Source organism: Arvicanthis niloticus, chromosome 18 (genome assembly GCF_011762505.2).
Source record: "Arvicanthis niloticus isolate mArvNil1 chromosome 18, mArvNil1.pat.X, whole genome shotgun sequence".
Taxonomy (NCBI): domain Eukaryota; kingdom Metazoa; phylum Chordata; class Mammalia; order Rodentia; family Muridae; genus Arvicanthis; species Arvicanthis niloticus.
In genome coordinates, this window is record NC_047675.1 from 20,982,773 (window position 1) to 21,000,524 (window position 17,752).

Below are 17,752 nucleotides of genomic sequence, written 5' to 3' on the forward strand. Positions count from 1 at the left end.
AAGCAAATTGCCCTTCTCCTACTAAGGCATCAAAGGACCAACCATTGCCTGCCTGAATGTTTCTACTAGCTGTCTCTTTACAATTCTCATGATACTCTGATTTCCAAATAAGATAGTCTCCACCACTAAGAACTGCTCTCACTAACGTATTCCAATCACTAGGAGTCAGCCACTCCTCTGCCACAAACTCTAAAATTGCAAGAGTAAAGAGAGCGGTGACACCGTATTGAGATACGGCATTTTTTAATTCTTTAATAATTTGAAAATTAAACCCTGTGTGATGTCTCCAAGCAACCCCTTGAGCATCTCTGGTCTCTGATACAGGGAAAGTCTTATCGTCTCCCTCCTCTGGCTGATCTGTAGCTGAACTAAAGCTAGAGGCTAGGGACTGCCTTTGGACACCGGGTTGAGGAACGTGAAAATCTGGGGGATTTTCATAGTTGGCCTCTCGAGACCTCTTTCCTGTCCCTAATTTTTGTAGCTGATTAATTAAGTCCTGATACTCTTTTTCCAACTCTATTAGTTGTTTAAGAATAAAAATTTTATCCTGTAACTCCTTTCTGGGATCTACAACCACTGTCTCCACAATGGGAGCCTCTGGAAGTGGAGGTGCACTGGGAGAGGGCCTTTCAGAGTCATAATATTTAACTGCCTCTTCCTCTAGGTCAGCACAATCTGGCTCTGACAAATTGTCATCAACCTTTGGTTGTTTCTTGGATTCTAATTTTGGATATATATGTTTCTTTTTATTTTGAACCTGAAAGACAGCATTTAAACAACGAAACAAAAGCAGGCAATTAACACACGTGAGCAGCAAGCAACAAAACAAAAACAGAGAGTTAAGTTCAGGCTGACTTATTTCTTGCCCCATTTTCATTATAACTTTCCTGACGCAGCAGATTCCTGCGGCAATCCGCAGATCCTTCTAACATCCTAACTGAGTCTCTCGTTCCTAACTAAAGTCCCTCACTGGGTCTCTCGTTCCCTCTGCCTCTCATTGAGCGCCAAAAATGTTGCAACTGGCTCTGCTCTACCTGGCTTGAGACAACAATGCCTGAATAGTTACTATGTTGCGGCCTGCTCCGCTCTGCCTGGCTTGGCCTTTCAAGGGCTGGGAATAAAGGCATACGCCACCACTGCCATTCTGGTCTTCAGGTCAGGGTCGAGAGAGAGAGAGAGAGAGAGAGAGAGAGAGAGAGAGAGAGAGAGAGGATAAGGGGAAGAGACGCAAGGAATGGAGACAAGACAGAGGTTCTGATCAAGTCTCTTTTATTGAAGGGAAATCTGGGGTATTTATACACTTTTGCCATGCCCCTTGTAGTTGCGTAGATATGATGTAAGCCTTGGAGGCGTGGCTAGCATGTGGATAGCTGCTTTCTAGCCACTTTCTGCTAAAAGTCAGCTCCCAATAGTTAGGGTCAAGTAAGATGATGCGGAACAGAACGTTTTCGATGCAGTAGTGTGCACCATGTTCAGATTCGCTTTCCTTCTAAAGCAACAGAAGAGTTGACTTACAGTTACGATTCTTTAAAAAGCAATACTTTTTATTGTGCGTGGCATTCAATTCTCAGCAGTGTAGTTGAGAGGGGTGTTAACAAGCATCCAGTTTAGAGAAGAGAATTCAAGACGGAATGGAATACATGAACACTTAGAAATAAGAAGAAAGGGGCTGGGGCATGACACAGTGGTTAAAGTGCTTAACACACAAACACAAGCATCTGAATTCAGAGCTCTAGCACACAGGTAAGAGTTGTGTGTGGCGGTGCTGGCTCCACCTGTAGCCCCCCCACCCCCGTGGAAAAGAGCAGAGGTGGGTGGAACTGTCTAGCTGAAATGGTAAGCTCTGGGTTCAGTGCATTAATGAGGTCTCAAAAAAAATGAAGTGGGCAAGTAATTGAGGACATGACACCCAGATATCAACCTCTGGCCTCCACCCATACCTGCTTGAGCAAACCTAACACTACCTTGCAGAAAAACATTCAATGAAAGCTAAGGTCAGACTCTCAAAGGACAGTCCTGGTCTGAAGGGTCCGGTCCCGAGGGCTTTTGCTGTCCTCATTGTTGTTGCTTTTTTCCTCTATGGTTTCTGTCTCAGATCAAGATTCCTCTTCAACAAAAAGCATGAGGTAAGAATTAAGTGCTCACAGTCTACTTGAGAAGTAGGATTTTCTGACACAGAGTGAAGGGAAAAAAAAGAAGCAGAAGCCACATGGCATGTAATATGAGTGAGGGTTATACACTGTGTGAGGTCATGTATGAGTCTGCATCATGAGCTATGAGGAGACGTGGATGGTCACTTGTTCAGTGCATTTGTCTGTTCACGAAGGATGCTCTTAAGAAGGCATGTCGGTAACCTGTGCCTTGGAACAGTTTAAGAGAGGAGGGGAGGGAAGGAAGACTTCAGACCTCTTGCCATTTGTCTTCCATTGGTAGAAATTTGACAGCTTGAGAAATTTCCTTCCCTCCATTTCCAAGTTGAAACACTGTTCCTTTGGCAGTCACTAGGAATGTTGTGTCAGGAACCTCACAGCAGTGGCAGGGATAGTAAGTCTGTAAGTATGCAAGTGCTTAGCCAGACCACAGAGCAACAGCCCAAGGAGAGGAATGAGATCCTGGACAGGCAATAATGAAACTCAGGAAATAAAGACATGTAGAACTGAGCTGAGGAGTGGTTGTAGGGCCTTTCAAAGTGATGTCTGCGAGTAGTGTCTCAGAAGGGGAGGCACAGTAGGGCTGAAGTGAACAATAAAGGGGATATCCAAGAGGCTAAGGCACCAGGAGAATCAAAAGAAAAAATACAAGAAGTATTCCATATAGGCTTCTTTGTTTGTCATCTTTTGGTACTAAGAACCTGTTAGACAATGAGAATTTAGATGATAGATAGATAGATAGATAGATAGATAGATAGATAGATAGATAAAATGCATTAAGTCGTGGCTATCTCCCCAAAGGTACCTATGGTTCTATGCATACACCAGATGCCATCATTGCAATATAAAGTCAGATATATATGTAGTCAGGACATAACAAAGAGATGCAATGGAGAAAGTGTTACTTCTCCTATAGGTAGGCAACGGAGCCCACTGATGAGGGCTGGGCTTCTTCACCGAGTGGTGGATGTCACATCTCTGAGGAATTCTCACAACCGCTGGCCAGACATACAACTAATATTCCACAGAAAAAATAAAATCACCCAGAAGAGAACTAGATGACTTCTGATGTCATCCTAGATCAAGAGCTCTAAGTTCTTGTGACGTGTTGACAGCTGACACCAAGAGACATAGAGCTTAGTTGACAAGAAATTCTCATTAAATGTATAACTTGAGGGTCTCATATAAGCTGACAGCTTCATTTCAGTTTTGCTAAGACTGCGTCTTAGACAATGCCCATAAGCGTATGCTCTTGTCACCAAAGTAACAAAATGCAAGGGTTACTGACCACCCTGTTTCTTCATACCAGTAAGGACCAGCAGAAAATAAAATGCCAGCCAGTATAGCAACAAAATTGTAAAGATCTCTAAACTAACCTTTTAAAAGTACATGACAATGCATACAACTTTTATGCATTTAACAAAGTTAGAGCTGTAGAGATGGTTCAGTCAGTAAAGTACTTACTGCACAAAGCATGAAGACATGAGATTAAATCCTCAGCAGCCACATAAAAAGCCAGGCCCAGCAGCGAACACATGTAATTCCTGTGCTGGAAGGAAGAAACAAAAGATCCTTATGGCTCACTGGTCAGCCAGTTTAACTAAAGCAGTAATATCTAGGCTCTGTGAAAGATATTGTTTTTAAAATATACTATTGTAGAGAACAATTAGGAAGACATCAAATGTCTAATGTTTACCTTTGACTTTACAGGCACGTATAACCCCATTCCTAGTACCAACTTCTGTTGTAGTTACTTTCTTGTTTCTGCGAGGAGACACCATGACCAAGACAACTCTTATAAAGGAAAGAACTTAATTGAGGGCTTGCTTGCAGTTTTAGAGGGTTACTCCATGGTCACCCTGTCAAGGAGTATGGCAGCAGACAAGAAGCATGGCACTAGAAAAGTAACTGAGGGCTTTACATTCTGATAAGCAGGAAGCAAAGTAGGGGTGGAAAGAGAGAGACTGGGCCTAGTATGGGCTTTTGAAACCTCAAAACCCACTCCCAATGACACACCTCCTCCAACCTAGTGTGGTAGGTCACATCTATAGCTCTAGCACTCAGGAGGCTAAAGCAAAAGGTTCATGAGTTGGAAGTCAGCCTGATTATATAATGAGAACTTCTCTAAAAATAATAATTAAAAGACATCAAATAATATATTTTAATAAGTTAAGAATTACACACATTGTCAGACAAAAGAGCTTAGTATAAAAGATCAATTCTTATTGTTAACCTATAAACTCAATGTATTTCTAATTTTTAAAAATGCAGACTAGTTTGAAGGAATTTAACAGCTTGGTTATAAGATCTGTGTTGAAGAAGAATATGTGTGAATAACAAAATCAACTTTGAGACAAAGGGATTTATCTGTACTATATGATGGTAAGATTACTGTAAGTCAAAATATTTTTGTAAAGATAAGGAAACAGGGGCTGGAGAGATGGCTCAGTGATTAAGAGTGCTTTCTGCTCTGGTAGAAGACCCAGGTTTAGTTCCACATAAGGTGGCTCACAACTCCCAGTAACCCAGTTCCAAGGGGTTCAACTCCTCTGGCCTCTGTAGGCCCCTGCACTCATGTGTACTCACCCATACCTATAAACAATTTTAAAAAATAAATCTTTAATTTTAAAATACACATGAGCAAAGTGATCAATGGAACAGGATAGAGAGCTCTGAAAAGAATTCCAGAAAACAGGAAACTAAGCCAGTAAGAAGAAACCCTAGGAAACCAGAGTGAATTTGAAAATGCAGAAAGAGATGGGGGTTGGGGGGAACTCAGGCCATTGTTCTGCACAAGCTGGGCATACAGTTACTTCTGAGTTAGTAAAGAAAAACAAATCTACTGAAGATAGGACCAGAGTCTCATCCTTAATTGTGACAGCCACTCCTAGGGACAAGGCAGGCACCATTTATGCTTCTCAATTTGAAATCAGTATCGAAACAAGAAAATGTCTGATTGTTCTAGATTAGTTTAACCATCTGTGGTTAGGGGCATTAGGCTGCTCAGTGTTTATTCCTCTGGGGTGAAGGAAATTACTCAGGAGAAAGGCTCCCGGCTGACTAGTGAACTTACACAGATGACTCTTGTCATTTAACCGAGGACCTGGAATGTAAACAGAAACAAGTGAACTAAAGTCATATCACCTAAGACTCCGTTATCTTTCCTTCCACTGCATAGCTTGGAGGTTTGATTTAAAAAAAAAATAGAGAATGTTTAAAAAGCTTAGCCGGGACTCCTGCCCCTACTCTTTGTCCTGTATCTTCTGCATTTTTGTCTTGTTACTAGGACTCTATGGGGCTAAAATCCAAGATAGCCTGAAGCCAGACACACTATGAGTTGAGAATGCAATCAGATCTCAAATTCCCATTTCAGAACGTCTCATCTTACCCTGAAGCTATCTTAGAATCAGCCAAGCGTCTCTTTAGCCTAGCACACTAACTACATAGACTCCTGAGCAGAAATTAAAATCATATTATAATCTGTATTCGCCCTCAAAATTATATCTCTTGGTCCATGACATATTTAGTGAGTTTATCAAGGTGAAGACCCCAGTCGAGTGTGTTTTAAGAATTCAGCTAATGCTCCAGCTAGCTCTCTGACCTACTAGTCCCCAGAAAATTTCTCCTACATGAGAAGCTCCCAGTCTCTGCTCTGGCCCTATGCTTCCTCCACATCCAACTGACTCACCACCACTCACCAACAGGCACACGGGCCAGTGTTCAGTCTGGAAGATATTAGAGTAACAGTTGTAGAGTTGAAAGAGGACTTGGAGGTTAGGCCATCATGCAAGCCCCTTCAATTTTACAGATGGGGAAACTGAGGCACATGAACACTTGAGAGGTCCAAAGAGAAAAAAACTGAAGGATAGCAAATGTTCTGATACCCTTTGTTGTCTTCACCATAACTGTAAACAAACTGCTGCTATCAAAAGAAAGGGCTTAACCAAGAGAAATCAGTCATAGTGGTCTGAACGGCCCCAGAAGTCCACTCCTGGATCTGTTATGCTTTTTAAAATAGTTTATAAAGATGCTGATGGTCCCGCCCATGTTGTGGGAGACATCAGAACTTCAATACATTCCAGCCTAGTTCCAACTGCCCTTGTCTGCCTCAGCCTAAGTATCATCAACTTCTTGGGCTGGGAAATTAAACCCCTCATCCCCAATAGCCCTGGATCAAAGACCGGCAGAAAGAGACATATTCATACACTGGCCTCCTCCCCTTGGATGGGAGAACTCAGAGATATGCTTTCTACTCTGGTTCAGTTTCCCCGCACGATTAAGCTCCAGTTGTGCACGGAAAGTAGCTGGCCCCATAAACACCCATTCTAGCTCCTTCCCGTTCTGGTCTCTCTCCACTCACGTTCCTGAAGTTATTTCCTATGCCTCCCATATAAATACGTGTACTCAGATTCGCACTTCAGGGCGATTCGCACTTCAGGGCCTATTTCTAGAGAACTCAAAGAATGATTCTTTTATGAAATCTGAATTCCCTCTGACCTTGAGAACAAAGTGCAATCTCAGGTAGACTAAGGTATATTACTACAACAAAAGGAACTTAACATTTAAAAAAACGTTCTCACAGTCTGGGTGACTTCTCAGCCTCCAGATGGCCTTTCTGGGGTTCCTGCCCCTCCCATCACCTGGCTCTAATGTCTTGAACCTATTCTATGAGGAATATGGAGGAAAGTGAAAGTGAATGGAAATTTCTAAGACTTGCTTAGAGCCAAGGCTTTAAGCAATACAAACATTGTATATTACTTCCTTCAACCTTGTATTGGACACAGTTCAGTCATGTGATCTTATTGAAATCAGGAGACTAGGATTTATAACACTTTGTGCATCTGGGGAAAATAAAGAGCTTACTGCAAACACACTATCGTCTTTATGACCGGCTTTCAGCACATCCAGCTGGAACTTAGAATTGTGGACTCTGATTTGCAGGGTACCACCCCACTCCAGGAGACGTGTTGCTCAGCAGCAGCAACCTTCTCCAGCCTTTTCTCCATCTCCTGAAGCTTCATCTTCTGCTGATTCCACTTACAAGCCCTGTATAGCTTTCAGTCGTTCACTTAACATATGGTATTTGAATGCCTTCTTTGCGCCAAGCTGAATGCTGATCACTTAAAGAAAAGCCAGTTACTAAAGTGAGCAATGGTTTTGGCTGCAGCAATAAATGCTTCAGGGACCTTTGCTCACCGTGCAGTGGGAACTAGGGTCTAAGTGTCCAGCTCTCCTGGGAGCCCTGAGGCTTCCACCAGCCCTGCTAACTCTCTATACTGAACTGTCTGTGAATCTGGACTAGCGCTACGCTTTGCTATCAGGGTTCTATCAGGGTTCTCCATTTCCTTTGGGATAAACATCTGTCAAAACCTTCTACAAACCTAGATGCTATCAGAAGATTGCACCATTATTCTGACTCACTCTGACGCATGGGTCAGCACACTGTGGCCCACAAACCAAATGTGGCTCTCCTGCACCTATTTTTTTTTCCTAGCCTGTGAGCCATGAATATATTTTTTTCCATTTTCAAATGGATGGAAAACACAATTAAAAGAGAAATAGTATTTCAGGACATGCGAAATTGTATGAAATTCAAATTTGACTGTCCATGATAAAACTTTAAGTCAAGCTATTAAAATATGACTGTGCCCATTCATTTGCATATTATCTGTGGCTGCTTTCACAAGCATCAGAAGAGTTGAATATTTCCTGACAGGGACCATATGGCTCAATTGATCATGATCAGGACCTTAACAGAAAAAGTCTGATGGCCTCTGTTGTAACTAAAGATTAATATTTTCTTCGACTATGAATTAAGACAACAAACTACTGGACCCGTGATATTTTTACCAACAGAATTTTCAAATGTCTTCAGTTTCCGTGTGTTTTAAGATGTCGTTTTAAACCATCTTTCAAAATTAGAATAATTGTTGCAGCAGAATTTTTTTTCCCTGATTTTTATAAAGTATCTCACGCAGTCCAGGCTGGGTATGAGGTTTCTGCGTAGCCAAGGATGACTTTAGAGTCATCTTTCTGTGTCCACCTCTCAGGTGCTAGGATAGCATCTCTGTGCCACTGTACCCAGCATACATGGTGTACACATTAGGCATGCATATCACCAGCCAAGCTATAATACCACACCTACTATTTTATCTAGCCACTTTAAAATGTCAAAAATAAACAAATAAGTACATTAATAAATACAGGCTGAGATCAAGAGATCAACTTAGTGATAGATCATATGCTTGGCATCCTAAATTCAGTCCACAACATGCAAAAATAAATAGTAACATAAACATACCTTATTATATAATATAGTTGAAGGGTTTTTTAAACATTTCTATAACCATTTCCAATCTGATTGCAATCGTATATGTTTTGGTTCTGAGCATCTGAAAAGAATAAAATATTGCTTTATTAGGTGCATCAATACTTGTCTCAGAATTTGGGGGGGGGGTTTAGCTCAGAAGAACCACTTCACTCCAGAAGGTTAAGTTAGCCTGAGCAACAACATGAGATCCTGTCTTGAAAAATAGTTCCCCAGCAAAAGGAAGAGAACTCATCTGTCAGTGGCCTGATTCCCACCCAGCCATGGCTAGCACCACACACCAGGCTCAGGCTACCTACTTGTATCCCAGCTAATCACTGGAGACCCAGAGTGTTTCCAGAAGCACAGCTCTGGAGACCTCACTGATCCTGTGTTATTACTTGACATTTGGAATTATCAGCACAACTCGTTTCTTCCCTCCAACCCCACTGTGGTTCCCACCATTGCCTGGGCCACGGTACTCCTGCCATGCCATTTGACCTTGGTATCTGTAACTTTCCAGCCACCTTAATCCAGAAAGACACAGAAAAGCTTTAAGACTGGAGCCTATGGACTGGAACAGAAACCCTGGAAGTTCACTTTCAGGATAGAGTTGAAGAGGAGTAGCAATGTCAAGGCCCAGAGACTGTTGTCCCAAATGGATTCCACCTTCAGTAACTCCCCATTTCCTAGGCAAACAGAGCCTTTATTCAGCTAATCAGTGTTCCCTGCAAAGCTGACACTCACAGGGAGTTTGTTTGTTTGTTTGTTTGTTTTCTTTTTCTTCATAGGGCAGGCCAGGCTTTCACTGCCCAAGCTTCTCCATCCACAATAGGTATTGAATATAAATATCTCTACTTGAGAATGATGGAAAGGTCAAGGTAGCACTTTCAAATGGTCAAATGACTACATTAAGCTATACACATATGGAACTTTCAAAATAAATATGGACCACATCAATGATTACACATAGTGCTCAAATTGGTAATAAAGGTAAGATCCTAAATATTCATTTTTTTGTTTTCTTGTATATGGGTATTTATATGTGTGTATATTGATATATGTATGTATATATGTGTATGTATATATGTATATGTTGATGTGTGTGTATTGATGTCTGTGTATATGTTGATATATATGTATATGTGTTTGCATGTGTGCATGTATGTGTGTGTGTTGATGTGTGAGTGTGCCTATACCATGATGTGCGTGTGGAGGCCAGAGGACATCTCAGTTGTTGGTCCTTCCCTTCTGCCTTGTTTGAGTCAGGTCCTCTTATTTTCTGCTGCTACACATGCTAAGCTAGCTAGCCCAGGAGCTTGCAGGGATTCTTCAGTATCTCCCTCCTACCTCACCACAGAGGTTATCTAATAGCAGAGATTGGCAACCTGAGGAAGTAGGCTATTGTTGACAGAGAGCTTCCTGACCCCACCCCCACCCCCAATTCTATAATGACAAGCCTCTACATAGGTCTCAGTGTCTTTCTAGAAAGGAGAAACTCCTAGAATGGTCTTAAATAGAAAGTGAACTTGGTGAACATTAAGGAATCCAACATCTATGGCTGGGTGTGGTGGCCCCTTTAATGCCAGAACATGGGCGATAGAGAGACGTAGACCTCGATGAATTTCAGGCCAGCTTAATCAGCAGATAAAGTTCCAAGCCAGCCAGAGCCACATAGTGAGACCCTGTCTCAAAAATAAATAAATAAGTAAATAAATAAATAAGAAAAATTTAAAAATCCCAACATCCAAAAGGAGGGCGATGTAGCTCAGTTCGTGCCTGCCTAGCGCTCACCCGGAAGTTGACCAACAGTCTTCTGCTCCACCTAAGGTAAATCATTTCTGAGAATGCTACCCATGATTGTCATGAACATCCTCAGTCCTGGAAGGGCAAGGACGGGAGGCTCTAGACTCGGGGATAGTCAAACAGCTATCAGATCCCCTCAGAAAACCTAAGAAAAATGAGGTGAGCTGCTTCCATGGCCTTAGGTTCTGCACCGGAGGCCTTGCCATTTGTCTCACTGAAGACTTCAAAAGCAAGTCTTAATTTCTTCGCGATTATAATTTCATCTTCTTCTTTTGTTTTGTTTTCTGAGACAGGACTGCTCTGTATAACTCTGGCTGTCCTGGAACTCAATATATAGACCAGGCTGGCCTTGAACTCTCAGAGATGTCTCCACCTCGAATCCTTATTGATGCCCCACCATGCCCAGCTCAACCTTAATCTCTTTGAAGCCTTCCATCTAAACAGATTCTCAGGTCAGTTTGTTTGCACTCGGACCTGAATGATGTTCCTTCTGTTTTGTGGCTTTTATGGACACCATTTTCACTTCTCATTTCACCCCACAAGTTCTGTAGAAGAGAACAGAGAACAAGTTAAGGTGGCTTCCCATTCTGCAGGGTCTCTAGCAGAATCACAGAAAGAAGGGATGTTGCAAGGTCACTGGGTGAGTAGGCAGGTGGTCCATTTCCCTGGCTTGTGCCTGGGGTGCCTTTCATGGACTCCTTAAATTCTGACTATGTTGGAGGTGGAGAGATGGCTCAGTGATTAAGAGCATTGACTAGTCTTATAGAGGTCCTGAGTTCAATTCCCAGCAACCACATGGTGGCTCACAACCATCTGTAATGGGATCCAATGCCCTCTTCTGGTGTGTCTGAAGACAGCTACAGTGCACTCATATACATAAAATAAATAAAATCTAAAAAAAAAAAATTCTGACAATGTTCAGCCTCCAGGTATTTCTTACATAACCTACCTAAGTTCTGGCCTCTCTGGCTCTTGTGAGAGCGGTTTTAGTGTCTCCTGGATAACACGAAGTCACAACCACAAAGTGGGATGTTGCTACCATAAGACACTGATGCGACTTTAAAGATGGAGTAATTGGCTGGCAGATAATGAGCCTGAAAGTGGGTAATAATACCGCGCACTAAAGAAGATAATAGTATTGATCGGCCTGCCCAGGCCTGTTGGGAGGATTAGCTCATTGGCAATTGTGGAGATCTTCACCATGAAGAAACATAAATGATAGCACATCTGAGATTCACCTCAGCCCCTTTGGGATGACTCTTCTTGGAGTGGGTTAAATGGCTGTCTGGGTGCCATGGCAACCAAGGTCAGCAGCCTGATGGAGTCTTCACTCCTGGACTCCATGTGAAGTTCTATATTTTTAACTCAATCATAAAGCAAAGACTTGTCTTCCTTTAAAAAAAAAAACCGTAAAGTCCAGTGAGAAAGCAGTTGGCTTTTAGGCTCCCTCTTAGGAAAGAGGAACACAGGGAAGCTGCCAGATACCTTCAAGGATGTCAACTACACTCAACATTCTGGTCTGTCACTCCAGAAACCATGGACAGAAAAGTCACCCTAAAACAATTAAAGATGACCAACAGAAACTCAGCATAGTGGGGGTGGCAGACAGGCCAACCAGGAGGTATAGATTTAATGGTTCTCGTCACTATCACAAAAAAACAAACAAACAAAAACCCAGCTCCCTCTCACGCTCACAAAGACAGGCTTCCATGGGCTGTTTACACAATGTCATTGTGACAGTAGTGCTATCTCACCAATGTTCCCATGTTTGTGTGGGCACCGTGTGCTCGCCAAGCAAGCAAGCCTTCCTGATTTCTGACAATATATGTGCTGAGCCATGCACTCTGTCCCAAGTCACTCGTGAAAAGCAAACAAATGAACGAAATGATTTGTTCAGGGGATTTTAAAAGTGGAGGCAGAGAGACTGTCCCAGCGCCTCCGGCCTCGAGCCTACAACTCCGTCTGTTCTTGCATCCTGTCCTCCATTCCCATTGCCTGTGTTTGTTTTCCTTTCTCTTTGCTCTAACCAGCTAAGCTAAGCATGCACTTAGCCATAGCAACTGCTCAAAGAAAGCTGTTGTGGAGGCAGGGGATTCTTCTGATGGTGCCCAGGGCAGCTCAGCCTTCCCAGTGTCCTGAGAATACCTCTGGGAACACAAGGGAGGCTTTTGACACAAAAATTGAAGTTCACCTTGGAATTCTAGGTGCCTGCATGCCCCTCCCATCCCCTCAGCTCCTTCTTCCTCAAGGCATTTAAAAAAAGAAAAGAGAGAGAGAAAGATTTTAAATTGCTTGGAAATTGAAGCAAGATTGCCTGGTTATTGATTCCGATTCTGCCAGATCTGACTCAGAGCTGTCTCCCCTGTTACTGCCACCAGCTCTGATGGCTGAAGAGGGATTTTGAGGATTTGGTTTGTAATCAAATGACCCAAGAATCCTTCCTGCTTCTCCACTTCCAACACAGAGAAATGTAATATTTTTCCATTCCAGCTGAGCCTTCACTGCCAGGATGGTAATTGAGATTTCAATTGGTTCCCCCTGCATTCAGGAATTTTGCTTAACATAATATGTTTAGTTATTTCTTTGCTTTTGCATCTTAACAGAAAACAATAAAGAACATTGGAATAGCCACGGGATAATGGGGTAGGTTATTCCAGCAGTGTGGTGGAGAAGCACAATGATAGTTGCCTTGGAATCACTGGTATTGGGGCTATGATAGGACTGTGCCATAGTAAAGAAATCCTATACTTTGTCATCTTCCTCATAAAGAACCCAGGTCTGTTGCATCTTATAGAAAAAAAAAAGATATTAAGTAAACAATACGATACTTGGAATAGCAGTCTGCTTGAATGCTAAAGGGTTGGAGAAATAATCATACAGACCTGAAGCTACCTATTTTCTAGGCTTCTCTTAACAAATTTTCTCTGCTTGGTTTCTATGGAAACTGGAGAGTGCCTAAGAGCTCAGTAGTCTTTCCCAGCAGATGTGCCCATTGCGGATTTCTCTAAGTGATGTCATATTCAAACCACTAAGATTAAAACAAAAAAAAAATTATCCATGCACAATACTCTGAATCATTGATGAGAAAGGTCAGTGTTGACAGTCATATCTACTAGACACCTGGTGTGTCCCAGGACAATATTAAACACTTACATACCTTAACTCAGTCCTCCTTGGGGATTCGTTATCTTTAAGAACCACTCGGGTTACCTCCAGGAAAATAGAAACCTCGTCAAGTTTTTCCAATATAAGGATTGAATAAAAGGACACGGTTGTGGCAGAAATGCTGAGAGACCTGAAGCTGCAAGGCAGCTCAGAGAAGAACAAACTAGGAAAACGCCATCAACCTGGAGGCTAGGGAGCCAGTGCATGGAGATAGAATCTGTCATGCTCAAAACCTGGGACCTACCAACATTTGCCTCAGCTGCCATGAAGACTGCACATAGAAGCTGAGACCATGGATGAGGGCTATTTGGTAGGCACTGGTGGAAAGTACAGCCAGCGCATCACATGAACAAGAAGGGATGCCTGCCTTCTCTCTTTCTCCTACTCAAGTCCTGACCAGGTCTGACCCCACTTAGCTTATAAGGTGGGGCATGCTCAGGGTGGCTTGTGCACAGACCTCATCTTCCCTTTCTGTTGCCTGCCTACCTTATATCAAGACTTCCTATTGGCTAACCCTGCATAAGGGGTCAGGTGACCAGAGTTCCTGGGATATGAGCTCCCCCAAGAGAACAGAGAAATTCAGGGATGGACTCAAAGACAAACAAACAGTTAGTTGACTTGTACAGGTTTACTACAGCTATTTCAGGAATGAGAAACTGAGCACACAGAAATAATTTTCTTTCTTTTTTTTTTTTTTAAAGGTATTAGCAAGGTAATTGTGTATGCCACTAGCCAACATATGCTATCTCTCTGAAGAAGACTATTTCTTCATGGCTCTTCTCCATCATAAACAAGCCCGCCACATAAACAAGCTCAGTTAAACGCCCATTGGAAGAGACAGAAGTCTGAAAGCTACCCATCTGTGGGGTTCTAGACATTTATGTGTAGTTACATTCCTAAATGATGCATCCTGATGAATCCAGCCGTAAAGGTATGGAAAGGACCATTGGGTTACTGGTAGCATAGATTTGGGAGTTTGGGAGAGACAAGGCTGAGGAGAAAGCTCGCCTCCATCTCCTGGAGGACCAGACTGTGAGTCTGAGTTAGACTTTCATAGATGATGGGAGGGAAAGAGTAAAATGCTCAGTTCCTATTTTCTCTCCGCATGCTTGACCATCTGCTGCTGCTAAACTAGCTAGAGAGATACATAAGGGGAAAGCTGAGATTTCTATGGCCTTCATCCTTTCTCTGAAGTGTGGTGAGGAAACTCATTGAGCTGGAGACACTTTGTCAAACAGAGAGAGAACTGTTCCATCTGACAGGTCTTGAAGCATCCATATTTTCAGACAGTACATAAGGATTATTAGTTACCACCAAAGGAAGGGAACATTTTCAGGTAAACGACAATACATGTTTTCCTTTCAATTCATGTTGTCTGTGGAGGAACTCCTGTTCAGTTAGGCCAGCCCTATCTACATTTGAAGATGAATTCATAAGAGTCTTAGTCAGTGTTTCTATGGCTAGGGTGAAACACCATGAGCAAAAGCAAGTTAGGGAGGAAAGGGCTCACACTTTCACATTGTAGTCAGTCTCTGAAGGAAGCCAGGGCAGGAACTCAAACAGGGCAGGAACCCGGAGGCAGAAACTGATGCAGAAGCCATGGAAGAGTGCGGCTTGCTCCTTTTCATTATAAAGTTACATAAGCGTGGCCAGTAATGACCAAGCAACACAGTAAATACAGCTCAGACAGTAAATGTCTGAAAATATCCTCTGGCAAAGCTGTTAATCCAAAACCTTTAAATTTAGACTCAGGTAGAACTTTATCTATCTGTCTATCTATCTATCTATCTATCTATCTATCTATCTATCTATCTATCTATTTGACAAGGGCAGAAAGCAACCACATTCTTCCCCAAAACATCACAAGAATAGTCTCTAGACCATATAATAACATTCCTCTCCTCTGAACCCTCTTGAGCCAGGCCTCCACAGCTCACCAAATCACCCTCAGCACCACTGTCTCCCATGCTCCTACTAGTGTGATCCAGTAATCCCCACAAAGAGCCTTCAACTGCTTTCCTGATTCAGAGTCCCAAAGACCACATTCCTCCTAACAAAAGCATCAAGCCTATCATAGCAATTCCCGAGTCCCTGGTACCAACTTCTGTCTTAGTTAGGGTTTCTATTGTTGTGAGGAGACACCATGTCATTGGGGCTTGCTTATAAGTCATAGGTTTAGTCCACTATAGTCATGGTGGGAAACACGGTGGCATGCAGGCAGACATGGTCTTGGAGAGGTAGCTGAGAGTTCTACATCTGGAACCACAGACAGAAGGCAGAGAGAAACCACTGTCCTGTCTTAAGCATTTGAAACCTCAAATCCCACCCCAAGTGACACACTTCCTCCAACAAGGCCACACCTACTCCTACAAGTCCACATTTTATCATAGTAGTGCCGCTCCCTACGGGTCTATGAGGATCATTTGGACTCAAACCACCACCGCAAGGATGCTCTGTCTTCCTTCCCAAGAAATCTAAAGTTAACAACCCACAAGAGGGGATGATTTTTATCTCACTGAAATCCAAACACTATTCAGGAAAAAAAAAAGGTTTACCTTTCTCCTTGCAGGTATGGGGCAGTTTGAACCAGCAACCTAACTTTGATCTCAGAAAGCAAACAATTTCTGGAACTGAAGTAGATGGCATAGAATCCCCCGTCCAGCCAGATCTGCTGGAGTTGAAAGCAGCTTTTCTGAAACAGTATTGAATATTTAAGGATGAGGAAGGCCCACTCTCACACTGATACCTAACACATTTAGGAACCACAGGAGACCTTTAGGTCCTTCCTGCTGACTGACTGAGTAATGAAAGAGAAACCCATAGCCTCTACCTTCCCCATGTTTCCTCCAGGACTACGTCCAGCTCTGTAGAACCTGATATGGATGAAGAACTAGGAACAACCTGAATGGAGAGCTATGGGTGACACTTCAGAATGAAGTTCTTATTCACCCGGAAACAGAGAAGAGATGATGGTGCAGCTTGTTAAAGTGGACAAATGCAGAAAACTTCATAAAAGCTTGAGGGTAAAATTTTTGACAACACCCTGCTGATATGCCTTTATAACATGTTTTCCTCTGTTTTTATGCTTTCAACCATTCCTTCAAAGGACAACAATTTTTAAATGTTTCTATTAACAATCAGAAAAATAAAAAATACAAAGACAGCCCAGCCCCTTTATCTTGACTAGCTGGTCAAATTCACTTTCTTGCTCTTGATATAGTTCAGAAAAAAAAATTGCTTTCAGCATTATGACTTGTTATTTATAGCGAGGTATCCACTCTTAGGGCTGTGGTCAAATATGGAAAATCCTCCACTCTCTTTTCCATGTGAGCTAAGAGAGTTCAGAATACTTCAGTTTTCCTCATGATGGGATTAATCTTCAATTCATTCTGAGAAAACAGCGCCCACCAATCACTTGCTGATATCCTTGTTTCTGAACACTGGATGACTTGGCCCAGAGGACTGTGGGAACTTCCCTAGATGCCACAAGGATACCCACTAAACGCAAATTAACACGTCTTACACTCAGCTTCTGCTTAGGAGCACAGTGAATCTATTCATGGTCACTACAAACCCATGGGATAGAAGTGAACTTTGACAAGGGGAAAGTTGACATGAAAAGGGACAGCGAACTTTAGTGAAAATACTTTTCTTTGGCAAAGTTCACAAAACATGAGACCACGTAAAGATGCCGCCAGAGTCCCTTTCAGGTCCTTGAGTGGGGATTACGCAAGTGAGGGAGCCTGAAACTTAAATCTAAACTTTTTTAGTTTTGTGATTCAATTGCATCTGAATTCATCATTATAATAATTGCTATTGTTGTTGTTATTATTATTATTTATTGATAACTACACAAACTTGGAACACAACAGGCTATCAGTATCTCACCATCTTGATCACTAATTGATTCTTGGAAGGCTTCCTGGAGGAGGTGGGCTTTGTGCTGAATTTTTGGAAACTATTATTTTACTTTAAACACTTATAACTGTGTCTAATTTTTTTCTGGCAAGAAAATATAGCTACCAACTGTCAGGATATAGACATCGAGGTGAAGCAGAGGGTATTTGAGACATTCTTATTTCTACTGTGCTCAGACTAGAAGGAACAGGGTTTGATGGTTAAGATAACGGTCAAACCAATTTAGTTATTGAAGGTGTAAAAGTGATAGATTTTCTGGTTTTGTTCTGGTATAGACTATGTTTGTTTTAAAAAGGAAATAAGAAAGAACTACAAACCTATTTGTTTAGGGTATTTTAGTTTCTGGTTATGTTGGTAACATGATTTCTCTGCCTGCATCCTATTATTCTGTAGAAGAAAGCTTCCT

General features: G+C 42.2%; 1 protein-coding gene across 3 annotated transcripts in view; it reads right to left on the bottom strand.

Moving 5' to 3' along the window:
* The window catches only part of Ces5a (carboxylesterase 5A), a 292,545-nt gene that overhangs the window by 164,580 nt on the left and 110,213 nt on the right, over positions 1-17,752 (bottom strand). For 2 of the 3 annotated variants that reach the window (XM_076915628.1, XM_076915627.1), the window contains exons 5-8: positions 10,738-10,808; positions 8,452-8,542; positions 3,847-5,253; positions 3,615-3,699 (exon numbers count right to left, since the gene is read on the bottom strand). The gene's annotated coding sequence lies outside the window, so the exon portion shown is untranslated. The remainder of the gene's footprint in view (positions 1-3,614; positions 3,700-3,846; positions 5,254-8,451; positions 8,543-10,737; positions 10,809-17,752) is intronic. The other variant, XM_076915626.1, reaches the window with a different exon arrangement.